Source organism: Parasteatoda tepidariorum, chromosome 7 (genome assembly GCF_982258835.1).
Source record: "Parasteatoda tepidariorum strain Cologne lab strain chromosome 7, Ptep-v5.0, whole genome shotgun sequence".
Classification (NCBI taxonomy): Eukaryota; Metazoa; Arthropoda; class Arachnida; order Araneae; family Theridiidae; genus Parasteatoda; species Parasteatoda tepidariorum.
Genome location: NC_141761.1, coordinates 96,203,434 through 96,226,312, shown reverse-complemented (window position 1 = coordinate 96,226,312; position 22,879 = coordinate 96,203,434). Strand labels below are relative to the sequence as shown.

Here is a 22,879-nt window from a genome sequence, read left to right as displayed (position 1 = left end):
CTTAAGCAATCTATTGTGATTAATACTATAATATATCATACTTTTTCGTCTCTTTTCAATGTGTCGATAACACTTCATGCGAACGAAGAGTTAAAAAAGAATAAATAGTTTGTGTTTGTTCGGTTGGAAAAGTTTTCTGATATCAGAATAGTTGCGTTATACAGCATTTTGTAATTCACAGATGGCGACTATCCGATTTTATCAGATTCAAAGTTTCCGGTATTTTGTTTTTCCATTTCTATTTTTGGGTACTATTTTTTTTCCAGCTAATATTCATAACTTATCTTTTAAACTTTAGAGAATGGTAAAAATATTGATTTAAATTATTTTTCTCCATAAAATTATCTTAATTTTATTTTAAAAAAAAAACCTTTCTCTCAAGTAGGTACAGTGCGATAAAAGATCACTTTAATTTCTGATCTAATGACTGAATTTTTCTCCTGCCATCATGCAGTTCTATTGGTTTGATGCATTGACTTTAATTATGCAAATTAGTTAGTAAAAATGTTGTTTTAAGTTACGAAATCAGATAAAAAAAAGGTAAACTCTCTGAATGAATATACCCTTTTTTAAAAAGGATTTGAGTTCTTGATATTATACGGATGGGGAGGGGAAATATGGTGAATCTGGAAAATATGGTATAAACAGCTTACAACGGAAGAGCGGTTGAATGTTTCAAGTTCATGTTGATTTAATAAATAATATTTAATAAATATTATAAATTTAATAAAGAACAGTTAATAAATAACGTTAATTTAAAAAAGAGTACTTAATAAATTAATGCTAATTTAATGAAGAATAGTTAGTAAAAAGTGCTAATTTAATAAATAGTTAATAAATAATGTTAACTTAATAAATAATACTTAATAAATAATGCTAATTTAATAAAGGATAGTTAATAAACGGATAATTTAATAAAGAATAGTTAATAAATAGTTATAAAGAATAGTTAATAATTGATATGCCCTACTTCGATGTTTTTTAAGGTTCAGTGGTACTGCCCGGTATGCCCTACATCAATGTTTTTTTAAGGTCAAGTGCCACTGCCCAGTATGCATTTTACCGATGCTCCGAACACTGATTCTTCTCCTAATCTATCCTCAGCAGATATTAAAATATCGAATGCATATAATAATATCAACTAATAAATTAATGTCAAATCGGATATAACAAATATTTCGGACATTCGTCAAAGCGATTATGTGATTGTTGACATTCACCGGTGAAAGTCGACATTCTCTTGATTTCGGTCATTTACGGTAACATATGCATCCTAAAATTATGATTCTTCCTTTAGATTGCATCGTGAAAGTAACTTTAATGATTCGCATTGTATCATGTCTTACTGCTATTATAAATTTAGTGTTACAGAATAGCAAACATCGTGGTGGCTACCTTTAACTAAATTGTACTTGGTGCTTCACTACACCAAGAATTATCCTTGGTTTTAGTGTAGTGGAACACTTAGTGAAATATCACTTTGATGTTTAGAAGTAGTTGTCATCATTTTTGGTGTTCCGATACTCGAAATGTTTTTTACAGAGTGGTTAAACAAAGGTCTAAAGTTTTTTTTTTGTCAATGAATAAATAAAATGTAACATTTTGAAACTGATATTTAGTACTTTAATCAAAGAGGTAATTCAGAGTTATTTCTTTTTTTATGTCAGGTATAGTTCATAACACAGTTTAATGTCCAGCAGATGTGTGGTGTTGTTTAACCTCTTCACTACTGAAGTATAAAGGGATATAGCAATTTTTTTTTTTACAGTTCCGAATTTCTATTTTACTGCCATAAGTCGTTAATTAACATTAATTTTTGTTGCAAGGGGTCTAATAATTTTCGGTACACATACGTGGACCTCAGATTTTAACTAAGTGAAAAAATATAAATATTTCAAATGTTAAATTGCACCTAAAGTAATAACAAACATGCACAAGTTTCTGCAGAGGAAAAGCAACATTGAAGACAGACGCAAACTCCTCATGGATTGTAAACAGTATTGCAGATGAAATCTAAACGTGCCAAGAATGGAGTTTTAAAAAACGAAAATATTTAACGCATGGTGTGAAGACGAGTGAACTCGATTTTAAGCCTTTTGCATTTTCAGTGTTTTGAGCTTGTCTATATACTCTTTAACATTGTTTATGAAAGCGTTTTTACTTGAAAAAAAGTGTTTCTTTACATAACAATATGAATCAACCTGAAATTCGGAGGGATATTACACCACAATTTTTACGGTGTAGGTGGAATGGGGTTTGAGTAAGCTTTTATTTTCGTAAAAAAATTCTAACGCCCTTGGTCTTTCCACTGAACAACACAAAACCCTAAACCATGTGAAACAGGGGCTCCAATTCAATTTTACAAAGTTTTTTTTTTTTTTTTTTTTTTTTTTTTTTTTTTTTTTTTACAGTGAATAATAAGTAATACCATTTCGCATGATAATATTACAATCAATATTATTTTCCTTTGATTAATATTATTTTATTCTCTTTGTTCAAATGTTTTTGAATGTAAAGGAAATTCGTGTAAGATACAATTTGAATAAAAAATATCCCTTTTTTTAAAAAAAAATCTATCAAATAAAGCTTCTCTTATCCGATTTTAACTAGACAATGCATTGATGCATAGTGAAGTATATACCGATATGTTTTCGCTCATTTCGATAATAATATGTGAAAATAATTTTCGATATATCGAGAATTCAATGTTGACAAATATTAATATACAATAATTACTGGTAGCGAGAATATTGAGATTATTATACGCAACTTTAAATATCGAAGTGCTCCCATTATTGATAACGACAATAGTTGAATACGATTTAATCGTGATTATTATTCACGAAGATGGATATTGAATACCATAATGTAGCAATTATTGTTCTAACCGATAATAGCCGATTTCGATACTATCATGCATCTTTTACGATACTTTTCATTTTAATAGGTAAAATATAAGACAATATAAATTAATATTGATGAATTAAAATGGATAATATCACGGTATGCCGTTGAGATATCGATAATTTTGTCAATGCATCACGAGAATGAAAGTTTAATATTGCTCAATACATGTGTTTATATGCACGTATATAAAGGAATACATGCGCAAGTATTCCTATATATACTGCGTAAGTATTCCTTTATATAATATATGGAATACTTATACAAACGTGCTACGTTTGTATATACACTCCATTCATCTTATAAGTATGTCCTTGGATGCTTTAACAGTGATATAATCTCTCTATTACTATTTCTAACCTAAGAGTTCATAAACAGAGCAACAAAAATCAATTACAAAAAAACATGCAGATGTAATCGACAGGAACATTTCTAGAAACTTGGAAAGAAAGTAAATTTTGCAAAAGAAATATTAATCTCGAAGTTTATTTAACATGTAGTGGAAAAGTGATTTTTTTTTGCCTTGTAAGTTTTTCGCTGTTTAAAGAAAATAAAAAAATAAAACATGATTGTTTAAACAAACTTCATGTTCTTAAAAAAATAAAAAAAATGACATAGTTTGCTTAAAATATCCTTAATTAAATGCCGCCAACCGTAAAATTATTTCTCACCTTTTCTGATTTTTGATTTGATTTGGCTCTTGTTGTGTTTCCCAACAGCTGTTGCAGTACTTTTTTTTGCTGAATTTTAATTAGCAAATACCTTTAAACTTCTTTAATTTTTTTATATTGCGAGGTGAGAAATTGAATATCGAAGTTTAAATAACAAAAATAAGGAAAAAGTGGAATAATTATTTCTGAGTTGGTATTTGGAAAATCCAAAAATTACTTTAAGATGAATTTATAAAAAAAAAAAACAATCCTTTGGAAAAGTGATTTGGAATTTTTCGGACAGAATTTTTTTTCTTCTTTCGTGAAATGAATGAATTGATGATGAACAAGAAAAATTTCAATGACCAAGTATACTTATTACATTCAAATGTTTTGATGTCCATAGAAGAAAATTTAAAAAATTTCTATTGAGAGTTCTAAAATGTCGATGCACTTTTTTAAAAATTAGTCTGACGGTCTAAAATGAAAAACCTAATATTTGGCCGTTAATTTATGCAGTCAGCTCCCTTCTTCAAAGAAAAAACCCAGTGCCCGTAATTGTAACGAAGTTAAGCAAATCTAAGTAACCGTTAATTCATACTGTTATTAAAATTTAATATCTTTATCCGAGGGTTTACACTCTTATTTATGGTGGGAACAGCATCATGTTAAGAAGACAAAGGTCCTAGGTTTGAACAATTTTGAGACCTAGGTTTGAACAGAATATTTCTCATCATCACAGAATATTTCTCTCGCACTGTCTCTGTATTGATGAGCACCGACACCAAACATGCATCTCTCTCACTTCTCGCCAAATGGGATTGCTACACCATTTCGCTTTGATGCAACGCAAAATTGATTGCTTAATTTTTAAATAACGTAAGTCCCTAACTGAAGAAAACTTATACGAGCTTAGCGTAACGAGTCAATGGAAAGTAGTTACTTATTTAACGACAAAAAAATTACGGGTAGAACCATATTTTTATGGTCATGATGTCCTTACGGGCACAGATTTTTTTCTACGGTTAGTGACTGGAGCAGTTTTTGACAGCCACTGACTATCATCCAACAGTGAAAGTTTATTTATAAATTTAATTTATAAAATTTGCTGTTTTTGTAAAGCTGACGTACCAATCACGAACATAACAAGAAAAATCGCAGGGTTTGGGACCAAATAGAGATTATACCATTTTTACATCAAACTGTTCCTTAATATTGCTTCCAATTAAGTGCTTAAAAATTCCTTTCATCCTTTCACCTACATCATACGTCTTTTTTCCAACATAGAAATCATAGTGGTTTTCTAAAAAAAAAGCTATTATGAAAAGCTTGCCTAAACAATGAAGAATTTGAAAATGTGGATTATAATTATAACTTAAAGACAAGTTGTTTCGTAGCGGCCACCTTTATTATTTATAGTATTTTTAATCCTTGGTGACAATTGATTCAATAGAATATACACATTAGAGGTTGTGAATTGGTATTTGTGCCAGATAGAAGTAAAAACTTTTTCGAAATATCTCGAATAATTGTAAGGAAGGCGGTCTGAGAAACTTTAAAACCAGTTTGAGTATCTGATGAAACTTGGAGGTGTTCATAAATGATCGCTTTTCAACTCTTCCCTGTTTTCTCTGGTAATTGAAAATTTTTTTACATGATATTTTAGTATCACCTTCCTTAATCGTGTTTTATTGGATTTTTATTGAGTTTTTGAGTTTAATTCCCGTAATAATGTGCATATAACCTCTAATTTCATACTTTCTAACCTTAACTTTTGACGGAAGATCTAAAAGTATATAAACTCATGTTTGTGAAAATTGCAACACCATGAAGGACTTATGCGAGATGGTTGAAATTTTCAGGAAATGAAAGTAGAGCATGTTATGCAAATGATTAGAATTTCAGATCCGTACCTCATGCGCATGCTGAGCAGCACCCTCTGAACGGCTGACGGATCCGAATAAATAGACGGCTGTAGCGACGCGTGTATGGTTATCGGTGGTAATCTGCTTGTGGTAAACGTTAGCTTAGTCGTTACTTATGCCTCTTCGACGAAAGAGAGCGAGTTTTCAGCAACTTACGGACTTTGAACGGAAGAGAACCATCGGCCTTCGGGAAGCTGGATTATCTTATGGTGCAGATGCCGCTCGTGTGCAGCGTAACAGCAGCACAGTGGTGCGTGTTTGGAAGTAGTGGACGTACGAGTGTCAGACAACTTGGAAATCCGGGAGTGGACCCCGAAATGTCACGTCAGCTCGCGACTATAGACACCTGGTCCGCATGGCGCTGACTGACCGTGCGGCCCCCACTAGACAACTGGCAGCACAGTGGTCAATAGCTACAGGTGTTTCATTGTGTGCTTCATCAATTCATAGACGTCTGCTGCAGCGTGGACTGCGCGGAAGGGACTCCTTTATACAGGATCCCCCTCACGCTAAACCATCGCCGCCTGCGTCTGCAGTGGGCCAACCAGCATAGGGACTGGAGTGCTGATCAACAGCGTGTTGTGATTTCTGACGAATCCCGTTTTAATTTGTAGTACCATGATGGCCGCATTCGTGTTAGACGCTATGCCCGTGAACGCTACCTTCCGGAGTGCGTTATCGAACGCCACAGTGGACGAACACCCGGAGTTATGGTCTGGAGTGCCATAGCATTTCATGGACGATCTCAATTGCTACGAATTGTGGGTAATCTGAACAGCAACCGGCACATCAGTGAAGTTCTACAGCCCCAAGCTGTTCCCTTCCTTCAAGCCTTGCCAGGCGCTGTATTTCAACAGGACAATGCCCGCCCTCATATTGCTAGGACTGTGCAATCCTTCCTTGCATCGCGGCAGGTACAGCTTCTTCCTTGGCCTGCGTATTCCTCAGATATATCGCCGATTGAACATGTATGGGATTTCGCTGGTCGGCGTCTCACTCGTGATCATCGTCCTGTTGCTTCTACAGACCAACTTTGGGTACGCATACAAACAATATGAAATGCTCTTCCTCAGGCAGACATTCAAAATTTGTTTGACTCTATGCCACGTCGTGTAACAGCACTTATTGCGGCGCGTGGTGGTTACACAAAATACTGATTTTGATCTCTTGTTATTGTTTGTTTGCTTTGAAAATTTAATCATTTATTTATACTACTACTAGTCAGCTGTGTATTAAATTTCATTTAATTAAGACGATTCCTTCATGGTGTTGCAATTTTCACAAACATGAGTTTATTAAGGATTGTCCTTACTGAATACTCTATATACAGAGATTTATTATTAGGTATAGTAATTATTATCGTGTTTAATCAGTAATATCCAAAAATAATATTAGTTAAGATTATTTTTAATCACACTACTCGTTCTTATTGCTAGTACTATTTCAATATCCCACGCTTTAGGAAAACAACCATAAAAACTCTACTTTTCTTTATACTTACGCCAAAAAATTTAAATATTAGAAAATAAAATTTAATAGTTTTTCTCTTCATATCTTTTTTCTAACTTCTCAATTCACTAAAATAAACATAAAGATAGAATAATGAACATAACGAATAATGAACCAGCATTACTTAATAATTAATTCAGATTTTTTTGTAACAAAGAAACGGGGAAGAATATGTTTTTTTAGTAGAACAGAGTAGAAAGAAAACGAAGACTTTAATAATTGATTAGGTAAAAAATGCTTTCTTTCAGGAAAAAAATGCATAAACTTAGTTTAACTTGGATTTTTTATATCTTTTAAAATTTTCTGATTGCAAAACATCATACTGAAAAAAAAAATTGGTTGTTAATTAAATCATCTCGTAGAAAAAAATATTAATGTGACACTTGTTATTGTAATTAAAGTTTTGAAGATATTTTAAGCACTCAACCGTCTTCGTGACTTTTATTAAAATTTTTCCAGTGGTTAAAAAAAATGCACTTCAAAAACTGTTTATCTCCCTATACGCAATTTTAATAAAGATATTTTATATATTTTTTTCAAAATATTTAACGTTTGAAAGTTGACAATTTAATGTTCTTTTTTTTCTCTTCTTTTTAAAAAAAATAATATGATGAAACAATGTTTTTATACACAATTTGCTATTTGAAAGTATAAAAATGTCTGACAGTAAATAAAAACAATAAGTAATTTTTAGCGTCTAACATTTTAAAGAATTTATATTTTTTTAGTTAATTAGTCATTTTTTTCATTATTATTAGTCACATATTTTTTAGTTAATTAGTCACTTAATAGCGCATCGATACACTTCCTTTTTTTAAAATACAGTTTTGAATAAATTGTTATTTATTTATAGTTTTATTACCTATATTAGATTGAGAAATGGGGATTTGCATTTTAGATATCATTATTAAAAGAGCGATTATAATAATTTATTATATTTTCTTGTGTATGGGGCCTTATGGCAAAAAGTCACTATGAATTATTGTTCATAAATAACAAGAGAAGAAAGGAAATCAAAGAATCAATGGATGGGTGAATAGTCTAATGAGTGAAGTAGGGTATTAGTGAATGATCTAAAGAGTGAATCGATATTAGTGAATGCTTTAATTGGTAAATAAGTGTACAAGTGAGTAATTGGATAAGCGAAAAGTATAATGAGTAAATCAGAGTATTAGTGATTCGGGGCATTAGTCAGGGTATTAGAATATGAGAATAGTTTAAAGAGGGAATCAGGGTATTAGTGAAAGAATCAAGGTATTAGTGAATGGTTTAATTAGTGAAACAGTGTACAAATAAGTAATTAGATATGCGAAAAGTCTAATGAGTAAATCAGAGTATTAGTGATTCGGGGTATTAGTCAGGGTATTAGAATATGAGAATAGTGTAAAGAGGGAATCAGGGTATTAGTGAAGGAATCAAGGTATTAGTGAATGGTTTAATTAGTGAAACAGTGTACAAATAAGTAATTAGATATGCGAAAAGTATAATGAGTAAATCAGAGTATTAGTGATTCGGGGCATTAGTCAGGGTATTAGAATATGAGAATAGTTTAAAGAGGGAATCAGGGTATTAGTGAAGGAATCAAGGTATTAGTGAATGGTTTAATTAGTGAAACAGTGTACAAATAAGTAATTAGATATGCGAAAAGTCTAATGAGTAAATCAGAGTATTAGTGATTCGGGGCATTAGTCAGGGTATTAGAATATGAGAATAGTGTAAAGAGGGAATCAGGGTATTAGTGAAGGAATCAAGGTATTAGTGAATGGTTTAATTAGTGAGACAGTGTACAAATAAGTAATTAGATATGCGAAAAGTATAATGAGTAAATCAGAGTATTAGTGATTCGGGGCATTAGTCAGGGTATTAGAATATGAGAATAGTTTAAAGAGGGAATCAGGGTATTAGTGAAGGAATCAAGGTATTAGTGAATGGTTTAATTAGTGAAACAGTGTACAAATAAGTAATTAGATATGCGAAAAGTATAATGAGTAAATCAGAGTATTAGTGATTCGGGGCATTAGTCAGGGTATTAGAATATGAGAATAGTTTAAAGAGGGAATCAGGGTATTAGTGAAGGAATCAAGGTATTAGTGAATGGTTTAATTAATGAAACAGTGTACAAATAAGTAATTAGATATGCGAAAAGTCTAATGAGTAAATCAGAGTATTAGTGATTCGGGGTATTAGTCAGGGTATTAGAATATGAGAATAGTGTAAAGAGGGAATCAGGGTATTAGTGAAGGAATCAAGGTATTAGTGAATGGTTTAATTAGTGAAACAGTGTACAAATAAGTAATTAGATATGCGAAAAGTCTAATGAGTAAATCAGAGTATTAGTGATTCGGGGTATTAGTCAGGGTATTAGAATATGAGAATAGTGTAAAGAGGGAATCAGGGTATTAGTGAAGGAATCAAGGTATTAGTGAATGGTTTAATTAGTGAAACAGTGTACAAATAAGTAATTAGATATGCGAAAAGTATAATGAGTAAATCAGAGTATTAGTGATTCGGGGCATTAGTCAGGGTATTAGAATATGAGAATAGTTTAAAGAGGGAATCAGGGTATTAGTGAAGGAATCAAGGTATTAGTGAATGGTTTAATTAGTGAAACAGTGTACAAATAAGTAATTAGATATGCGAAAAGTCTAATGAGTAAATCAGAGTATTAGTGATTCGGGGTATTAGTCAGGGTATTAGAATATGAGAATAGTGTAAAGAGGGAATCAGGGTATTAGTGAAGGAATCAAGGTATTAGTGAATGGTTTAATTAGTGAAACAGTGTACAAATAAGTAATTAGATATGCGAAAAGTCTAATGAGTAAATCAGAGTATTAGTGATTCGGGGTATTAGTCAGGGTATTAGAATATGAGAATAGTGTAAAGAGGGAATCAGGGTATTAGTGAAGGAATCAAGGTATTAGTGAATGGTTTAATTAGTGAAACAGTGTACAAATAAGTAATTAGATATGCGAAAAGTATAATGAGTAAATCAGAGTATTAGTGATTCGGGGCATTAGTCAGGGTATTAGAATATGAGAATAGTTTAAAGAGGGAATCAGGGTATTAGTGAAGGAATCAAGGTATTAGTGAATGGTTTAATTAGTGAAACAGTGTACAAATAAGTAATTAGATATGCGAAAAGTATAATGAGTAAATCAGAGTATTAGTGATTCGGGGCATTAGTCAGGGTATTAGAATATGAGAATAGTTTAAAGAGGGAATCAGGGTATTAGTGAAGGAATCAAGGTATTAGTGAATGGTTTAATTAGTGAAACAGTGTACAAATAAGTAATTAGATATGCGAAAAGTATAATGAGTAAATCAGAGTATTAGTGATTCGGGGTATTAGTCAGGGTATTAGAATATGAGAATAGTTTAAAGAGGGAATCAGGGTATTAGTGAAGGAATCAAGGTATTAGTGAATGGTTTAATTAGTGAAACAGTGTACAAATAAGTAATTAGATATGCGAAAAGTATAATGAGTAAATCAGAGTATTAGTGATTCGGGGTATTAGTCAGGGTATTAGAATATGAGAATAGTGTAAAGAGGGAATCAGGGTATTAGTGAAGGAATCAAGGTATTAGTGAATGGTTTAATTAGTGAAACAGTGTACAAATAAGTAATTAGATATGCGAAAAGTATAATGAGTAAATCAGAGTATTAGTGATTCGGGGCATTAGTCAGGGTATTAGAATATGAGAATAGTTTAAAGAGGGAATCAGGGTATTAGTGAAGGAATCAAGGTATTAGTGAATGGTTTAATTAGTGAAACAGTGTACAAATAAGTAATTAGATATGCGAAAAGTATAATGAGTAAATCAGAGTATTAGTGATTCGGGGCATTAGTCAGGGTATTAGAATATGAGAATAGTTTAAAGAGGGAATCAGGGTATTAGTGAAGGAATCAAGGTATTAGTGAATGGTTTAATTAGTGAAACAGTGTACAAATAAGTAATTAGATATGCGAAAAGTATAATGAGTAAATCAGAGTATTAGTGATTCGGGGCATTAGTCAGGGTATTAGAATATGAGAATAGTTTAAAGAGGGAATCAGGGTATTAGTGAAGGAATCAAGGTATTAGTGAATGGTTTAATTAGTGAAACAGTGTACAAATAAGTAATTAGATATGCGAAAAGTATAATGAGTAAATCAGAGTATTAGTGATTCGGGGCATTAGTCAGGGTATTAGAATATGAGAATAGTTTAAAGAGGGAATCAGGGTATTAGTGAAGGAATCAAGGTATTAGTGAATGGTTTAATTAGTGAAACAGTGTACAAATAAGTAATTAGATATGCGAAAAGTATAATGAGTAAATCAGAGTATTAGTGATTCGGGGCATTAGTCAGGGTATTAGAATATGAGAATAGTTTAAAGAGGGAATCAGGGTATTAGTGAAGGAATCAAGGTATTAGTGAATGGTTTAATTAGTGAAACAGTGTACAAATAAGTAATTAGATATGCGAAAAGTATAATGAGTAAATCAGAGTATTAGTGATTCGGGGTATTAGTCAGGGTATTAGAATATGAGAATAGTGTAAAGAGGGAATCAGGGTATTAGTGAAGGAATCAAGGTATTAGTGAATGGTTTAATTAGTGAAACAGTGTACAAATAAGTAATTAGATATGCGAAAAGTATAATGAGTAAATCAGAGTATTAGTGATTCGGGGCATTAGTCAGGGTATTAGAATATGAGAATAGTTTAAAGAGGGAATCAGGGTATTAGTGAAGGAATCAAGGTATTAGTGAATGGTTTAATTAGTGAAACAGTGTACAAATAAGTAATTAGATATGCGAAAAGTATAATGAGTAAATCAGAGTATTAGTGATTCGGGGTATTAGTCAGGGTATTAGAATATGAGAATAGTGTAAAGAGGGAATCAGGGTATTAGTGAAGGAATCAAGGTATTAGTGAATGGTTTAATTAGTGAAACAGTGTACAAATAAGTAATTAGATATGCGAAAAGTATAATGAGTAAATCAGAGTATTAGTGATTCGGGGTATTAGTCAGGGTATTAGAATATGAGAATAGTGTAAAGAGGGAATCAGGGTATTAGTGAAGGAATCAAGGTATTAGTGAATGGTTTAATTAGTGAAACAGTGTACAAATAAGTAATTAGATATGCGAAAAGTATAATGAGTAAATCAGAGTATTAGTGATTCGGGGCATTAGTCAGGGTATTAGAATATGAGAATAGTTTAAAGAGGGAATCAGGGTATTAGTGAATGGTCTAATGAGTGAATCAGGGTATTAGTGAAGGAATCAAGGTATTAGTGAATCAGAGTACAAGTAGTTGGATATGTGAAAAGTCCAATGAATGAATCAGAATATTAATGAATAGTCTAATGAGTAAATCAGGGATAAGGGAATGGGTGGCTATGTAAGTAGTCTAATGAGTGAATCAGGGTATTAGTGAATGTTCTAATGAGTGAATCAGGATAATAGTGAATGTTCAAATTAGTGAATTAGTGTACAAGTGAATAGTGGTATATGCGAATAGCCCAATGACTGAATCAGATTTTTAATGGATGGTCTAATGAGTAAATCAATGTATAAGTGAATGGTGGATAGGCGAATAAACTAATGAGGGAATCAGGGTATTAGTGAATGGTTGAATGAATGAAACAAGGTACAAGGGTGATGTTCAAATTTTAATCAATTTTGATGTAAGAAAAATATTTTTCTAATCAAATAGCCTGTTGATTTAGATGTTTATGTAATCAAAAAATACAGATGGTTATAGTTATTATGTATAATATTTGGTCAAAAGTTTGCAGAATTTTCGTTCACATTTGCGTTACTTGAAGAGAAACTTTCCACGAAAACACACAAAAATCAAGAAACCACAGTTAGTCTGACGGCAACGGGATTCTAACCGATGATTCGCCTACCACTGAGGATATTTTATGACAGCACTGTGGTTAGTGCGAGCCGGGAGCTGAGTTCCTATCGACCAGCGATCGCTGTGATTCGAACCCGGTTCACCTCAGTGGAAGGCGAACGCTTTATTCCCGGAGCCACCACGATTCTAACTTTCATAATATTGATATTTGCACGATACTGACAGTGTAGTTACCAGAGAAAAGATTTATAAAATTTTGTGTCATACCAAGCCTTTATTCACGCAAATATTTTTTCAAAGAACAATAGACGCTCTACTGTTCTTTGAGGAACTCATAAAACTTAATGAAACTTTTCTGAAGAGTTCTTTTGTTCTCCGAAGAATATTTGTTTTATAATATTAATGAAAAAAAAAGAACGTTGAGTTTGGAAAGGAAAAAAATTAATTTCAAAACACAGGTTTTAACGACGTAATATTTGCGTGATAATGGCAGGGAAATTATCAGAGAACAAAATGGCGTTTTAAAAATCTCGATTCCATTCTTTAACTATTACTCTACTTAAGTGATAGCTTTCTCTAAAAATAATGTAATGGTTAAAAATATTTTTAATAAACATTTAATTAATTCTCTCAAAATATTCGTCAGTTCTACTCTAAGTACTAAAAAAGAAACCAATATATTTCCAACAACATGCCATATAATCTCGGAACCAGGTAATTTGAAATGTTAGTTTCAACAGAATTTAATAACGATCTTATCAAATCAAACGAGGTTTTCTGAGAGCAATTAAGGTACGATCAAAGGATTATTAAATTTCTAGAAGTATCTGGGAAATTACTAGAAATTTCAAATCAAGATGGCAATTTTAGCTACGTTTAAAGGGTTTCTAATTAAAGTTATTTACGACATTCTATCTATAATATCAGTTTGATAGGAAACATAAAGATCTAAAAAAATTTTTTTCTGGTTTTTCTGTTCATCAAATTAAAAAAAAATGATATTTTGATTAAAATAAATATTGTACTGTATTAACACAAATGAATAAACGGATTTACATGTTTTTATTTTTTAAATAGTTACGCACATTATAATAGATAATACACGGATCTTGGACAATTTCTTTTTCACTTAAAATTTTTTTTGTCTGAGTGTATCACAGTATTCGTTCACAAAAAATAATTAAATAGAAAAATACATAATATGTTTCTCATAAAATTTCGAACTTATTTAAATAGATACATTCGACGTAAAAAAGTCAAACTGTCAATTCTAGGCCCCTCTCTACTGAAATAAAATTATATTTTGATGAGCTCAAATTTTCAAATCAAGTCTTGATTAATCCAATAACGTAAGGAGATTGGAATAGTAAACAAAAAATAATTAAAACTTAAAAATGGGAATTGCATGTGTATGCCTTATAGTTTTGTGCATTATTTCGTTATACTGATTTGTTGGTTATTTGCGGTTTTGATCCGGGAAAGAGATTTTCAAATCTATTTTTGTTTTATTTCTAATTTGAAAAATTTCCTTTCGTCCTCTCCAAATATTACACTTTATTTTTTCGGGTATCCACACACAACTGCTTGTCACTGCGCTGACATAAAGGCAACATTTTCTTTAATTTTAATTTTTTTTATTTAATATTGCAAAGCTGGTTTAAACTGGCTTAGTACTTAAAAAATATGCGTCGTATTTTCTGAAATTACTCATATGTATCTAAAAATAGTTACAGAAAATTTAAAAAAAGCAAAACAAATCTTAGTTAGTTCGAACTTAAATTATCGCTTGCACTATTTAATTCGCATATTCGTTAATCAGGTGATTTCAGGCCGCTGAACCATTAACATAATGTAAAACGTAAAAAGCCGATCATTAGATTAGAGATTAGATATTCAGGTTGTTCCGTTTTTTATTATGTTCATATGTATAGTTCAAAAAAAAAAAACTTTTAACTCCCTGACCTCCCTGAAAAACTTTTGATCTAATGATTGGATCCTCACATTCTAGGACTCAAACTTAATGGTTCGACAGCGTGACCTCATATATGCTGATTAATTAGTGCAGATGATCTTTTAATTTTCAAAATCGGAAACAAACGCTTACTCTCTCTGAATAAACATACAGTTTTTTCAACGGATTCGGAATTCTGACTTTCAAAATATAGGGGGTAGTGGCAATATGGGAAATATTGTCTCCACAGTTTGGTCTGGAGAGCAATCAAAATTTGGACCCCATAATATTAATTTTACTTTTTGCGTATTTCGCCACATGTCGAGAACTTTTTAAGTGAATTGAAACTTTTGTACACGATTATAAAAATCATCAACTCTTCAATGCATCCTGAATTCCATCATCCTGTTTGTCATAATCCAGTGTCTCCTGTAAATACAAAATCAAGAATACAAACTCCGAACTTTCAATAGAACTTTAAAAACCAATAAATGTTATATCAATAAATACTACAAAATAAAATAAGATAATTAATATAAATAATTATACATATTCCAATAATATTCAAATATGTAAAAACAAAATACAATGCCTGTAATTTCCTTTTTATATTATTTTATGTTTTCATATGCCACCATAATGTAGCATAACACAAAATGTTTTAATTCCCTGTAAATTTATTTCATGATGTATGGGTTAGGGGACGCTGCGCGGCCCAGGCACCCAATTTATTTTAAATAAAGAAAGAAAGTACACGATTATAAAATTCTTCTATTCAATGCAAAAAAATAAATGCTAGTTAATATTTATTATTTTTGTTCATAATAGTTGAAAAATTTTGATATATAATGCATAAAATTTTTTACATCTTTTTTAAGTGTGTAATTTTGCATGGAAAAATACGAAATTTGAATGAAATCGGTTGAATAATTCCTGAGAAATCGAATTTAAAGATGTCGTATGTTTATTAAATAAAACTATTATTAAATAAAATATCAAAAATAGTAAATATTTACCAAAATTGAATTTTTGCATGGAATTATCTAGGGAAAAATGAATTTTATAACTGAGTGCAAAAATTTTTCAATTGTTTAAAAAATTCTCTATATATGGCGAAATACGCAGAAAGTACTAAACTAAACCTGACTAACCTGACTAAACTATGGGGACCATATTTCCCAAATTGAGACTACTCCTTATATTTTGGAGGTCAGATATCCAAACCCGTTGAAAAAAGGTATGTTTATTCAGCGAAAGTGCGTTTTAGTGTCTGATTTCCGAACTTAAAATATCGTCAAAATTAATTTATTAGAAAATTTGAGGTCAGGCCCTTGAACCATTAAGATTGTGAGAATCTGATCATTTGATCAAATGTTATGTCAGGTAATACATTTTTGGGCAGTACCAACGAAGTTTAGAAGAGAATTTATTATGGATGTTGTTCCATGCCTAACAACTACTGAAACATGTCTACTTTAAAGTTAAAGAAAAACGTTAGTATTAAATGAAAAATGTAGTTTACTTAGTACTTTAAATTTTACACTCTTTATTTATATTTCCTAATAACTGAGTCATTATTGGATTCATGCATATAGGCAGAAGTACAAGTTTTCATAAAAAGCAAAAGGTACTTATGCATAATTACACACAGGAAATATTTTTCACTTCAAACGCATATTAATAAACTTTAAATACACCTCTTATCAGGCAAATATGTGTTTTTTAACATATTAGTTTATTATTATCAGGTTGTGTGATTTTTAAAATACCGTGAATTTTAGAACAGTTGAAAAAAATTATTAAAATGTTGTACTATTTTAAGAAGTATCCTTTTTAGTTAAACAATGAAATATTAAATTTAAACAACAATACTTAAAGCAACAGAAAAGCGACAAACAAAACAAGCAGAAGAGCTAAATTTTAAAAAGCGTTTTTCAAACAATAATTAAAGCTTTGTTGAGGTTATGAATAATATTCAATATAACAATAAGCATTTTCGTTATTTAGCTTCAACAATTACCAAAGTTGAAACGATGTTTCATTTCAAAGAAATATTCTTCTGAAATCGTTTGAATTCTAAAGTGCGAGAAAAGTTTTTAGAAATCTTACGAATTTTGAAGTGCTATTTGAGTGAGTGTGATTAGGAAAAAAAATGGCGAAAGTTTTCAGATACATTAGAAAGAAGCTGTAAGTAAAAATACAAAGATTTTTAGTAGATATGTTTAATTGGTAATTTTCCTTACTTTTAGAATAATCAAAATACAATAAATCAATTTAGCATTAGAAGTTTAACTAAAGTTACTTTTATTACACATTTAGTGCATGTTATAATTTTTCTGCATGCATTTTGATCACTAGCTTGTTTGCAAATACTTTAATCTTCACTGTAACAAATTTCGTGCCGTCACTCATCATTTCCAGCAACGTTTTGGATTTTCGTCAGATTCCGATGAAAAACGGTTTCTTTGCGAAAAATTTCGTGAATTCAGTGAATAAGTATTTTTCCTCGTGTGTGTGGAAACACCTCAATATATTTACGATTGATATTTTAATTACTCGGATTCTATATTTTCAACAAAAAAATTTCTAGGCTAAAGAAAATTTGTTGGCGAAAATGTCATTCTAGCTACCGCCTGATTGGAGAATCGATTCGAAAGAACATGACACATTTTCTCCATTCTTTATATGCATGAAGAGTGTATACTTCTTATACTTTTCAATTGGTGAACTTAGACTCTAAGCAAACGCAATTTTCTAAGCAGATGGCAGCACTATAGCGCAACTCATCCCCATTTGACTCACTGAACCAGAAAGTTTAGTACTATCCATCTCGTGTTAGATGGCACCATCAGATAGATTTACCATAGATAGATCGATAGGTTAAATAGATTAATCACATGTAGACTGACAAATTATATAGATTAGATAGACTAACCATAAGACGAGTCATGAGATGTGACTTGAAGAAACACAACACATCAACAATTCAAAGTTGCTGATTTATTTCAGAAATGCTACTGGCTTTCACTAGAAAGGCTTCTAAATTCTTCATTAAGGTAGAAATGCACTGGCTAATAGTTTAAAGTTTTCTTTATTTTTCCGAAAGGTTACTGGTTTGCTCTCGGAAGGAAACTGATGCTCATTGTTACAACTACTCAATTCTTAAAAAACGTTCCTATTTTTTTCCTAAAAGTATTACTAGTATAAATTACGCATGCTAGTTGCCTATTATTTGCCATCAAAAGCATTCCTGTTTCATTTTAACAATGTCTTAAGCGTTATATCTGGCAAAGATATTGGGCTTTAAACAACAGCCAGCCAAATATATAAGTATTTAGTGAGCACTACATCTAGTTAATCAATATGACACCTATTTCTAAAAATCTTTAAGCCGTTATCATTAATAATTAATCTACAAAAGCATTAGCCTGATAATGACAGTCTTTTGAATGAATACAAAAAATGTAACGACTAAATTTTAAGATCATCAAAATACGAACGGGAAAATATATTAATCTTTATGTATAATTTAAAATTGCACATGATTATAAGCAATATTATCAACGGATCGCTCGCAATGTAAAAGAGTTTTAAAATTTTAACATATTTAAAATTAAAATATATGGTAAAAGTTTGCACTTCTTTGCACTTAGAATTATATTTTTCCAATAACTAGAAACTCAAATTGCGTTTTCGTTCGCTACGTTTGCTTGTTGTTGGCTTTAAAAAATGGTTTTAGTTTTAATTTTATTGCTATTCCATACAAATAAAACAAGATCAAACTAAAACTCACTGGAATTAAAAACTGTAAATAGGAATATTTTGTAAGTTTTTATAAAGATAAAACCGAGTTAGACTTATTTCATATAGAAAATATAAATAGTGGATATTGTACAAAAATGTAATTAGAACACATATGCTTTAAAACTTAAGAAAATATAAATAAAGCCAACAATTAAAAAAAATTTAAAATTTCAAAATAAAAAAGTCAAATGAGAAGTTTTACGTTTCTTTTAGTGGGACAAGGAAGATAATATCAAGTTGAAAAACATTTCAATTATTTAAGAAAAATGTATAATATCACAAGGCTGAGTCTCAACTCTAATATGCACTTTATTGAATTGTGCTAAAATAATAATTGCAGACTGTTTTGAAAATTTTATAACAGTGCTAGCTTTTAAAGAAATGTAGATGACTTATTGAATGATTAGTTGATTATAAATAATTTAATATGTGAATAATTAGATAAATTATTTTGTATTAATTTAGGTTTAAGCATGGAAAGAAGAGTGGAAAATGTTGTGAGGATGAATTTGAAACAAGAGATTGGGATATGGTTATTGCTGAACAGAAGCATGCTGAGCTACAGGCTGAATTTGACAGAGAGGCTGAAGCCGATTTAGAAATGCAGGATTGGTTCCAGATTAAAGATTGGGATGTGGTAATTTTGGAGCAAATATTTTTGGAACATGGGGGAACAGGAAAAAATACTCCTGTGATATCTGTCATCAAAGATATGCCTTTCTCTGCTGATTTCCAAAATAAATTGAAAAAAGTGTTTCTGCCACAAGATGGAACTCGAGCTAAGAGCTCATTTATATAGGCAGATAGTTCTGTGCGGCATATCTACAAATAATGACTTACCGGACTTGACTCCCTACTTTGACTCATGAAAATTGACTTACCGAACTTAACACCCTACCTTGTCTTACGAATATTGATTTACCGGACTTGACACCTTACTTTGTCTCACGAAAATTGACTTACTGAAATTAACACCTTACCTTGTTTTACGAATATTGACTTAAGAGACTTAAAACTTTACTTTGTCTCATGGAAATTGACTAACCCGATTTTATCTTACGAAGATTGACTTACCGGACTTGACACCCTACTTTGACTCACGAAAATGGACTTACTTACCGAGCTTGACATCTTACCTTGTCTTACGAATATTGACTTACCGACTTGACACTCTATTTTGTCTCATGAAGATTGACTTACCGGACTTGACTCCCTATTTTGTCTCACGAAAATGGACCTACCGAACTTGACACCCTAATGCGTCCCACTGAATTTGACTTACCGGACTTGACACCCCACCTTGTTCAACGAATATTGACTTACCGGACTTGACCCCTTACTTTGTCTCACAAAAAGTGACTTTCGAACTGTCCTTGTTTTACGTTATATACCTTGAATATACATTGTTTTACGAATATTGACTTAAGAGACTTAAAGCTTTGCTTTGTTTATACTTAAATTGACTAAACCGACTTGACACCCGACTTCATCACACGAAAATTGAAATACCGCATCCCCCTTATCTAACAATTATTGACTAATCAAACTTGACATTCTATCTTGTCTCACGAAAATTGACTGACCGGACTTGATGCCCGACTTTGTTTCACGAAAATTGACTTACCGGAATTGACACCTTACTTTTCTCACTGAAATCGACCTACAGTACTGGACACTCTACCTTGTCTAACAATTATTGACTAACCAAACTAGACATCCTACCTTGTCTCACGAAAATTGACTCACCGGACTTGATATTCAACCTTTCTTTAAAGAAAACTGACTCGACCGACTTGACACTCCACCTTGCCCTGCAAGTATTGATTACAGTATTTGACATCTTATACTGTCCTCCCGATATTAACTTTCCGGATTTATCTCCTGACCCAGTCTCACAAATATTGACTGTCAAGACTTGACTCCTTATTTCATCTCTCAAATATTGACTTATTGGATTTGACACTCAAAGTCTCACGAATATCGACGTATTGGATTTTACACCTCATCATGTTTCACAAATATTGACTTACCGAATTTGGCACTTTATTTTGTCTCACGAATATTGACTTACCGGAATTGAGGAATTGGCATCTTATCTTGTCTCACAAATAACGACTTATCGTACAATATACCCTGCATTTTCTCATGAATGCTGACGCACTGTAGACTCTATTTTGTCTCACAAATATTGAGCTACCGGACATGATACTCTAGCTTGATTCACGGACATTGACTTACTGGATTTGACAGGACATCTCGTTTTACCAATAATGACTCAATATTTCTGGCACCCTATCGTAATTTGCGGATAATAAATAACTGAATTACCGGATTCTTTTTCTCTTGCTTGTTATAATTAAAATTTGCTATGAACTGCAGATGTCAATATATCAAAATGACTTTTGTCATATACTGGCTGCATTGTACGATGTAAATAATCCCCTGATGTTTAAAATTTATTTATTAGACAAGCATTTCATTATGTAAGCAACAGGGATATAACAGAAAACAGAGTTATTTTCTTTAACAGCAGTGCTTTATAACTCTTTCAGCTCATTTACAAAGAAATGCTGCGTTTGTACGGGTATTTTTCATCAATCTATTTTATAGGTATTATCCGTAATCTTATTCTGGTATTATAATTAATCATGTTTCATTATTATCTTTATTTTACGTTTATTTTTATTTTAGAAGAAAAATTGCTTTAAGATATTTTATTTTAACTTACTGATTTGGTAATCAAGTTGGCAAGCACCGCCAGTTAACCGTAAAATCAGTAATCTTTAAAAAAACAGCTTATTTTCTTAAAACAACTATTAGCAAACATAAAATAAAAATAATTTAGGTAAATAATAGTATCGGTTAATATGTGTAGGGGAAACCAGATCGTAATAGGGAAGTGCTATAAGCGACAAACAATGGGTTGCAATGCAATTCTCAATTCTTACAGAGTGAAAAAAGAATTTGAGTGTACCATATAAAATATAATGCGCAGATAGTGTCCTTCAAATGGTTCACTAACTTCACTTTTATGGAATATTTAGCTTAAAGTGATGTCTAAACATTAAGGCCACTTAAGTTTACTGCATTACTTTAAACGCATGCATACACTTCAAACCTATATTTGTACTATCATTTTGACGCTAAATATCACTTAAATTTTTTTTTGCCTAGTTAAGGAACTTGTATTTATGTCCCTTGGGCACCGTGATCCTTAGGGATTCACTAGAATGTCCTTACTGTGTAAATATATTTATTATGTATCTAACTATTCAGATTTACATGTTTGCTTTAATATTCACTTGTAAGCTTTTAAACTAAAAGAAGTGCGAACGATAATAGAGACTGCAGGTCTGATAACGATGACGAATTTCTAATTTCCAACTTTTCAAAAGTTACTGGCTTAAGTGAAGTTGCTTTATATGGAATTCCACTTAAGTGTTGGCATGCTAATTTTTTTGTAAGCTTTAAAATTCCTTATTGACTTTGGAGCACGAATCTGCATACTTTGTTCGAACACAAGATTTAAATCATATAACCCGCTGGTTTTTCACAACCTTTTTGAGCAAATTAAGGAAAGCTTATCTAAAGGTTTGAAAACATTTCGTAACAAAATTTAAAGGGACTTTCTTAATGAAGGGTTTTTCGCCATGAAGGTAGCGGGTTCGAATTCTGTTGTAGCTCTGGCTTTGTCTTTGTGATATCTTTCTCTAATTAATGCGGATGGTTCTTTTTGATTTAACAAGGGCGTATAATCCATTCCTTGGTGAAAATTTATTTATTTATTCATAGGCACATGTGGGATGAGAACTGAATACAAAGAATGGCTTATAAACCCTCCTCAAATATAAAAAATAGATAGATTTAATGAAAGAGGGAAACCCATTGGAAAAACCGAAAGCCTCTGTTATGCACACCAGTCTGCATACGAGCAAATGGAGTGCTCCCCTGACTGAGTTGTCTTACCGTACCGCCAAATGCTCAGTAGCAGGGAGGTTGCGGGTTCGAATCCCATCGTAATGCTTGACGTATCTTTATGAGGCTTTTTTCTCATTTGTGCTGTCTCACAGTGGACTGATCTTAAAGACACGGTTCCCAGTGGAACACCGAAGTCAAGCATCACTGGCTGCTGTCAGTAAGAGGGTGGGTGACCACTTCAATCAGTCTGCATAGGGACCGAGAGTGCGCGGTATCAGTCCTCGTTAAACTGTTCTGCCGTAAAGTGTTCGACCTCGCACTTAGGTCGTCGTTCTATCAAAGGAGAAGACCCATCCCCTCTGCTGAGTATCAA

At 31.6% G+C, this 22,879-nt stretch overlaps 1 long non-coding RNA gene across 1 annotated transcript in view; it reads left to right on the top strand.

Moving 5' to 3' along the window:
• The window catches only part of LOC147807338 (uncharacterized), an 88,531-nt gene extending 67,617 nt beyond the window's left edge, over positions 1 to 20,914 (top strand). The window contains exon 2 of the long non-coding RNA XR_015435775.1: positions 19,054 to 20,914. This is a non-coding gene — a long non-coding RNA (uncharacterized LOC147807338). The remainder of the gene's footprint in view (positions 1 to 19,053) is intronic.
• The last annotated feature ends 1,965 nt before the right edge of the window (positions 20,915 to 22,879 follow it).